This window comes from Pan paniscus, chromosome 5, assembly GCF_029289425.2.
Source record: "Pan paniscus chromosome 5, NHGRI_mPanPan1-v2.0_pri, whole genome shotgun sequence".
Classification (NCBI taxonomy): Eukaryota; Metazoa; Chordata; class Mammalia; order Primates; family Hominidae; genus Pan; species Pan paniscus.
In genome coordinates, this window is record NC_073254.2 from 19,321,853 (window position 1) to 19,331,549 (window position 9,697).

General features: G+C 39.0%; 1 pseudogene; it reads left to right on the forward strand.

Moving 5' to 3' along the window:
• The first annotated feature begins 5,580 nt into the window (after window positions 1–5,580).
• Window positions 5,581–9,356, forward strand: LOC100987381 (26S proteasome regulatory subunit 4-like; annotated as a pseudogene).
• The last annotated feature ends 341 nt before the right edge of the window (window positions 9,357–9,697 follow it).

Sequence of the window (9,697 nt, forward strand, 5' to 3'; positions counted from 1 at the left end):
ACAGGTGTGAGCCACTATACCTGGCCCCAGACTTTTCAGTTATGTCTTTCATACCATTTTAAATATCTCTGTACCATTACTATGAGAAGGTATTTTTTAATAAGTTAAAACATATATGCAAAATTAATGTGCAATTTAAAATTAAGATAATAATTCTCTAGATATAAGTTAAATACCTTCAAGGACTGAAGTTCATCATTGACCAGATGATCTGTAAGATATCCAGATCTAACATTCTAAACTACCTGGAAAGTTACCTGGAAAGTCTACAAATTTAACTTCACAAACTGCCAACATCATCTCTTCTGGAAGTACATTGTCAGAGCTCCTGACCCCAACCTTATAAGCAGAGGTTGTCTCCAGGAACATTTCTGCTCCCTGCTCTGATTTAAAATACCAGGGAGAGAATCTGTTTTGAAAACAATCCACAGGACAATATTTTCCCTAAGGTCAGCTTTAGGAGAGGTGGTTCTCTTTCTTAGGGGATTTATACTGCACTTTCACATACCGTAAAGTATTCCATTTGGTGCTCACAGTACACAACTCTGAAAGGCGGAGACAGTGTGTACTACTACATCCATTTAACTTAGGAGGAAACTGAGTCCCAAATATGTAAGTTACCAGCCCCAAAATTCTTAGCACTAAATAATAAAGATCAGAGCTCAAACATGTCTCCGATCCCAAGTACTGATCTCTCCATTAACCTGGTTGCCTCTAGCATCTTCAAAAGCCCAATAATCCAAAGACATACAAATAAGCAACAGGTATATGAAAAGGTGCTTGCCATCACTAATCATCAGGGAAATGCAAATCAAAACTGCAATAAGATATCACTTCAATTCTGTTAGGACATTATCAAAAAGACAAGCAATAAGAAGTGTTGGTGAAGATGCAGAGAAAGGGAACCCTGGTACATTTTGGTGGGAAGGTAAATTGATAAAGCCATTATGGAAAACAGTATGGAGGTTGCTTTAAAAAATTAAAAAGGGAGGCCGGGCTCAGTGGCTCACACCTGTAATCCCAGCACTTTGGGACGCTGAGGTGGGCTAATCGCCTGAGGTGGGGAGTTCAAGACCAGCCTGACCAACATAGAGAAACCCTGTCTCTACTAAAAAAAAAGAAAAAAAAAAAAATACAAAACTAGCTGGACGTAGTGACGCATGCCTGTAATCACAGCTACTTGGGAGCCTGAGGCAGGAGAATCACTTGAACCCAGGAGGTGGAGGTTGCAGTGAGCCGAGATTGCACCATTGCACTCCAGCCTGGGCAACAAGAACGAAACTCCATCTCAAAAAAAAAAAAAAAAAAATTAAAAAGGGGGCCAGGTACGGTGGCTCATGCCTGTAATCCCAGCACTTTGGGAGGCCAAGGCGGGCAGATCTTGAGGTCAGGAGTTCAAGACCAGCCTAACCAACATGGTGAAACCCCATCTCTACTAAAAATACAAAAATTAGCCGGGTATGGTGGCACGTGCCTGTAATCTGAGATACTCAGGAGGCTGAGGCAGGAGAATCGCTTGAACCCAGGAGGCGGAGGTTGCAGTGAGCCGAGATTGCACCACTGCACTCTAGCCTGGGCGACTGAGTGAGACTCCGTTTCAAACAAAAAAAAAAAAGAAAGAAAGAAAAGAAAAGAAACAGAATGGAATGGTGGTTACCAGTGGCTGAGGGGAGGGGAGATGGGGAGATGCTAGTCAAGGAGTACAAATTTTCAGTTATGCAAGATGAGTAAGTTCTGGAGATCTAATATACAGCCTGGTGACTACTGTTAACAATACTGCTTTGTATACTTAAAATTTGCTAAATGGGTAGACCTTAAGTGTTCTCACCACACACACTAACTCTTTACAGAATAGAAAAAGAAGGAACACTATGCTGACTCGTTTTGTGAGCAATTGCAAGCTTAGTATAAAAAAAAGTAAAAAGGTCAATATTGGAAAGAAAAATTGAAGGTCAATCTCCTTCATGAACATAGATGCAAGAATCCTGAACAAAATATTACCAAACTGAATCCAGCAATTAAAATTTTTTAAAAATGACCAAGTTGGGTTTATTCCAGGAATGAAAAGTTAGATCATTAGAACATAAATTAATGTAATTTAGCTTATTCGTTGGAGAAAAATTATGTTGTGATTTTTTTTTTTTTTTTGAGACGGAGTCTTGTTCTGTTGCCCAGGCTGGAGTGCAGTGGTGCAGTCTTGGCTCACTGCAACCTCCGTCTCCTGGGTTCACACCATTCTCCTGCCTCAGCCTCCCAAGTAGCTCGGACTACAGGCGCCCACCACCATGACCGGCTAATTTTTAGTATTTTTAGTAGAGACGGGGTTTCACTGTGTTAGCCAGGATAGTCTCAATCTCCTGACCTCGTGGTCTGCCCACCTTGGCCTCCCAAAGTGCTGGGATTATAGGCGTGAGCCACCGCGCCTGGCCTATGTTGTGATCTTACTTGAGATGAGAAAGTGTGTGATAAAATTCAAAACAACATTCATGAGACAAAAAGTAAAAAAATAAAATCACTGACACACTAGAAACAAAAAGGAATGTTCTTAACATGATAAGTATATCTTCAAACTAATGAGCAAAAAAAGGTTTTTTCAATTGTGAAATATTAACACGTACTTTAAAAAATCAGGCATAATAAGATGTTACATAATCCTCAGTTCTACTCAGTGCTGCATTGGAATTCTAACCTGTGCAAAAATAAGAATACAAGCAAAGATAAGGAAAATAATACAGATTCAAAAAATATCTGTCATTATATGCAGGTATTATATTCTACACAGAAAACTTCCAGTTATCTATACTGTACTAGTCCATTCTTATGCTGCTAACAAAGACATACCCAAGACTGGGTAATTTATAAAGAGGTTTAATTGACTCACAGTTCAGCATGGCTAGGGAGGCCTCAGGAAACTTACAATCATGGTGAAAAGGGAAGCCAACACGTCCTTCTTCACATGGCAGCAGGGAGAAGAAGAATGAAAGCCGAGCAAAGGGAAAAGCCCCTTATAAAACCATCTGATCTCATGAGAACTTATGCACTATCACAAGAGCAGGATGGGGGGAACCACCCCCGTGATTCAGTTATCTCTACCTGTTCCCTCCCATGACACATGGGGACTACAGGAACTATAATTCAAGATGAGATTTGGGTAGGGACACAGACAACCCATATCATATACATTATTAGAAGTAATAAAAGAGTTTAGTAAGTTTCCTAGGCATAAAATCAACATGTGCATCAACTGTGTTTCTAAACACCAGCCAAAAAACAGGTGGAAAATAGAGTTTTAAAATATTATTTACAGTAGCAACAACAAAATAAGGTACCAAAGAATAAGTCTAGCAAAAGATATACCAGACCTTTTGGCAGAAAGTTATAAAACTTTAGTGAAAGGTCTTCAATAGGACCTAAATAAAGAGAACAACATCACTTTTTCCATGGATAGGAAGATTAAATGTCTTAAAGATCAATCAATTCTCCCCTAAACTTTCATATGGATTCCATGTAATTCTTTTTTTTTTTTTTTTTTTTGAGACGGAGTTTCACTCTTGTTGCCCAGGCTGGAGTGCAATGGCGCGATCTTAGCTTACTGCAACCTCCATTTCCCAGGTTCAAGCGATTCTCTTGCCTCAGCCTCCCAAGTAGCTGGGATTACAGGTGCCCACCACCATGTCTGGCTAATTTTTTTTCAAATTTTTAGTAGAGACAGGGTTTCCCCATGCTGGCCAGGCTGGTCTCGAACCCCTGACCTCAGGGGATTCACCTGCCTCGGCCTCCCAAAGTGTTGGGATTACAGGCGTGAGCCACTGTGCCCGGCCGATTCAATGTAATTCTAATAAAAACACCAATAAGACATTTCATAGAACTTGGCAAACATTCTAAAATGTATAAAGAAGGGCCAATGACCAAAAAGCTGAAACAGGGAAAGTGTTCTGCCAGAAATGACATATTATAAGTAATTAGATTGTGTGTTATTAGCATGAGGATGAAAAACAGACCAACGGAACAAAAAGAGAACCCAGGAACTGATCCACACTTAATGATATATGATAGATCCAGCATTGCAGATCAGAGGGGCTATCCATATAGAAAAAAAAAAAAGTGAAAATGGATTTCTGTCCCATACCATACATAAAAATCAATTTCAGGTGTATCAGGAACCAAAACAGGGAAAACAAAACTTTAAAACGCTTAGAGAAAATACAAAAGAATATTCTAATGATCTGTGAGTAGGGAAAGATTTTTAATCAAGCAAGAAAAATACAAACCATAAAGAAAAAAATTAATAAAACTGACTAATAAAAAGAATGCTATTGAGTAAAATCACCATTAGGAGGGTAAATAGATAAGCCTCAATGTGAGAAGATACTCGTAATTATAACCAACAATGAATCATTGTACAGAATATGTAGAGTATGCTAAAGAATAAGAAAAAAAAATGAAACGTACAGAAGGCTTAAACAGGCATATCTGTGAAAAAGAAATATGAACGGCCAAGATATCTACAAAGACATACTCAACCTCAGTATTAATCAGGGAACTTCAAATTAGAATGACAATAAAATAGATTTTCAAAAACAGAAGCCCAACAAAATCAAGCATTGCCGAAAGTTTAGAACCACAGACATTCTCATACATTCCTGGCAGGAGTTGGCTCAACCACATTAGAAATTGTCATTACTTCATGCACCAGATACTATGAACTGGTTTGCTCAACTTTTATTCCACCTTCTCCTAGGGTGCCTTCCTATATTTCAAAGGGCAGAAAACTAAAAACCCCATTTGCAAGACACCCTTATAGCTAGGGTTCCATATACGATTAAAGTTTGACCCATCCAATGCTCTCAGTGAGACCTGAACTGAGTTAAGTGAAGAGAGAGAGGCAAGGCTGACAGTATTTGTTTTACTGGCAGGGATTAAAATGGTGGCTTCCCAATTTTAGAAGGTGATTTCAGAGCTGTGTTTGGTTCTGGAGCCAGCAGGTCTGACAGTGGCTTCTTGATTTAGCTGAAGTGGCCCCTAATTGTGCCCAAGGCACTGTGGCTTTGGAGTCAGATTGTATTGGCAGCTTTCCAATTCAAAACATAGCTTCCCATTGACGGGAAAAGTGGCAGCTTTCTTGATGGCTCAGTGTGGCTTTGGTGTGGCCTTGGGAATTATCACTAGAAGTTCAGTGTTGAGTCTATTTCTTTAACCCTCCCAACAATTCTGTAAATGATCAATCATCTATCATAAATCCCTTTCTGCTTTAATGAATGAGGGTGCATTCTGCCGTTTGTTCTCTACCTGAATCAATACATCAGCAAAGTTGTATCTGTACATACTAAGCAGCCCAACAATTGTTTTCCTAGGTATAGACCCTAAGGAAACTCTAATGATTCCTCAAGGATCTAGAAATAGAAATACCATTTGACCCAGCAATCCCATTACTGGGTATATACCCAAAAGATTATAAATCATGCTGCTATAAAGACACATGCACACGTATGTTTATTGTGGCACTACTCACAATAGCAAAGACTTGGAACCAACCCAAATGTCCAACAATGATAGACTGGATTAAGACAATGTGGCACATATACACCATGGAATACTAATGCAGCCATAAAAAATGATGAGTTCATGTCCTTTGTAGGGACATGGATGAAGCTGGAAACCATCATTCTCAGCAAACTATCACAAGGACAAAAAACCAAACACCGTATGTTCTCACTCATAGGTGGGAATTGAACAATGAGAACACATGGACACAGGAAGGGGAACATCACACACCGGGGCCTGTTGTGGGGTGGGGGCAGGTGGGAGGGATAGCATTAGGAGATATACCTAATGTTAAATGACGAGTTAATAGGTGCAGCACACCAACATGGCACATGTGTACATATGTAACTAACCTGCACGTTGTGCACATGTACCCTAAAACTTAGTATAATTAAAAAAAAAAAAAAAGAAACTGTTGGATATGTAAACCACAAATACGTACAAGGATACTTATTGCAGCACTGTTTGTAATGAAAAACTGGAGACAACCCAATATCTATCAAAAGCAGCATGGATAAGTAAGTGATGATATAATCAAGAGAATACTACACAGATATGAAAATGAATAACTTATAGTTTTACATATCAGTGTGGATACATTGCAAAAATAATGTTAAATGAAAATAACTCACAACAGGCTATACACAGTATGATTTTATTTATATAAGTTTAAAACTAAACATTATTTGGAGACATACACGTATATATATACCATATATATATATATTTGGAGGTACATAGGTATATATATATTTGGAGATACATTGGTATATATAAATAAATGTAAAGAAAATACAGGAAGCAGTTGACACAGAGTTCAGGAAAATCACTATTTCTGGTAGGAAGAGGCAGGGGTGTTATCAGAAAGGGTTATACAGGAGGCTTCAAGGATACTGGTAGTGTGTTATTCCAAAGCTGTGAATGTGGGCTGGTATTCAGTCAAGTTTGCATGTATATCATATACTCTTCTGTATATATGTTATTTGATAATTTTAAATGTTAAAGAAAAATAAAGAATGAGAAGGCAAGAAAAAAATGAAAATGTTAACACAACTGACCACGCAATTTCAATTCTGTCCTAAAGACATACCCACACATAAATGAAATGACTATAAAGTATGAGGTTATTATTGCAACATTATTTGAAATAACAAGAGATTGGAAATAACATAAATATTTATAAATTTGGAACCATGGTACATTCAACATAGTGAAGTAGGGTACAGTCGTAAAGTATATGAAAAAATTCTATCCATTGATATGGTGTGATCCTCAGTGTGTGTTCAGTGAAAAATTCATGGTGAATAATAACGAGATTAACAGCCTTTTATTTTAAAAAAGAAAAAATATATAATATAGTGCTATTAAATAATAGTACAACAGTAATATACACATATAAGTGGCCTTTATTTATTAAAAACATTAAAAGAATAACTTAGAAACCAATAAAAATGACTACCTAGTCAACTCTGGACACATGACCTACGAGTTAGCCCTGCTCTGCAAGGAGCAGTTTTTTGTAATAAAAGATAAAAACAAACAAGCAAAAAAATGATTACTTACAGGAGAGGGGCAGAATCGAAAAGATTAGAGACAAGCTTCTCTAAGTATATGTTTTCATATAGTTTTAATTTTTAAACCATGCAAAGATTTTTACATACTCAAATAATAAACTTAAACCCTATTGAAAAAAAAATGAAGCAAATCCTGGAATTGAAAACAAACTAAAGTAAATAAAACTAGTAATATTGTAAATAACCATCCAAAGGAAAGAGCTCCTTCCAGAGACTTTGAAGTTAGTACTTTATGCATGCTTGGTGGCATACTTCTGCAGAGCAATCTTAAATTTCATTTAGCAGTTCTATTGCTAGTAAAAATATTAGTATGTTATTTTGAAGCAGTCTCTATTTCCCTCTCTTTCAGAGATAATTTTATCTCTCAGAGAGACTCCGTCTCAAAAAAAAAAAAAAAAAAAGCAAGCAAGAAAAAAGATCAAGTTATCAATAGTTAGAAAATGACACTGAAAACAGACCTATCTCACATTCCTGTGACAGAACCATCTCACTCTGAATCCATTGTCGGAAGCTTTGCTAGGTTGTTTGGACAACCGAGAGATTCTGAGCTTCCTGGAGACTGTCCCTCTCTCGCTAGCAAGAATACACCAAAAAAGATGGCCCTCTGAAGATAGCTTTTAAACGGTTCAGAATCAAAGCCCTCACAGGGATTTAGCAATGACAGGTTCTGAAACTCAATTACTTGCAGGGGTTTAAAAGGTTGAAGAATCTCTTCTTCAATGCAAAATTTCTTCCACACCGAAGAAGTTAAACCTCACCTTTGAAGGGCCTCAACTTTAAGAATCATAATAATCAGTGATTCTGGGCTTAATCAGTCTTTGTTGAGTAATTGGATTTCTTTTTTTTTTTTTTTAAAGTCTCAAGCTCAAGTGGCCAAGGCAAGATGGGTCAAAGTCAGAGTGGTGGTCACGGTCCTGGAGGTGGTAAGAAGGATAACAAGGACAAGAAAAAGAAATATGAACCTCCTGTACCAACTGGAGTGGGGAAAAAGAAGAAAACAAAAGGATCAGATGTTGCCAGCAAACTGCCACTGGTGACACCTCACACTCAGTGCCCGTTAAAATTACTGAAGTTAGAGAGAATTAAGGACTATCTTCTCATGGAGGAAGAATTCAAAAGGAATCGGGAACAAATGGAACCATTAGAAGAAAAGCAACAGGAGGAAAGATCAAAGGTGGATGATCTGAGGGGACCCCGATGTCAGTAGGAACCTTGGAAGAGATCGATGACAGTCATGCCATCGTGTCTACATCTGTGGGCTCAGAACACTACGTCAACATTCTTTCATTTGTAGACAAGGATCTGCTGGAAACTGGCTGCTCGGTCCTGCTCAACCACAAGGTGCATGCCATGAGGGGGGTGCTGATGGATGACATGGATCCCCTGGTCACAGTGATGAAGGTGGAAAAGGTCCCCCAGGAGACCTATGCCAATACTGGGAGGTTGGATAATCAAATTCAGGAAATTAAGGAATCTGTGGAGCTTCCTCTCACCCATGCTGAATATTATGAAGAGATGGGTATAAAGCCTCCTAAGGGGGTCATTCTCTATGGTCCACCTGGCATAGTTAAAACCTTGCTAGCCAAAGTGGTAGCAAACCAAACCTCAGCCACTTTCTTGAAAGTGGTTGGCTCTGAACTTATTCAGAAGTACCTAGGTGATGGGCCCAAACTTGTATGGGAATTGTTTCAAGTTACTGGAGAACATGCACCATCCATCGTGTTTATTGATGAAACTGACGCCATTGGGACAAAAAGATATGACTCAAATTCTGGTGGTGAGAGAGAAATTCAGCGAACAATGTTGGAACTGTTGAACCAGTTGGATGGATTTGATTCTAGGGGAGATGTGAAAGATATTGTGGCCACAAACCGAATAGAAACTTTGGATCCAGCACTTATCAGACCAGGCCGCATTGGCAGGAAGATCAAGTTCCCCCTGCCTGATGAAAAGACTAAGAAGTGCATCTTTCAGATTCACACAAGCAGGATGATGCTGGCTGATGATGCAACCCTGGATGACTTGATAGTGGCTAAAGATGACCTCTCTGATGCTGACATCAAGGCAAATCTGTACAGAAGCTGGTCTGATGGCCTTAAGAGAACGTAGAATGAAAGTAACAAATGAAGACTTCAAAAAATCTAAAGAAAATGTTCTTTATGAGAAACAGGAAGGCACCCCTGAGGGGCTGTCTCTCTAGTGAACCACAGCTGCCATCAGGAAAATGGTTGGGAGATTTCTCAACCATTCTCCTCTGGGGGATTTGCCCAGAGGAATCCCTGTTCGCAGTGATTTTTATTAGAAAAACATCCTGTGTCTTTTGGAGTACAATGTGTAAGTGCCCATTGGGTGGCCTTCGTCTGTTGGTCACTGTGCAGCAGTCTGCTTCCCAGTAAAGTGTGCTCTTTCACACACACACACACACACACACACACACACACACACACACACACACAAAGAATCTCGCTCTGTTGCCCAGGCTGGAGTGCAGTGGCACAATCTTGGCTCACTGCAATCTCTGCCTCCCAGGTTCAAGCGATTCTCTGCCTCAGCCTCCAGAGTAGCTGGTATTACAGACG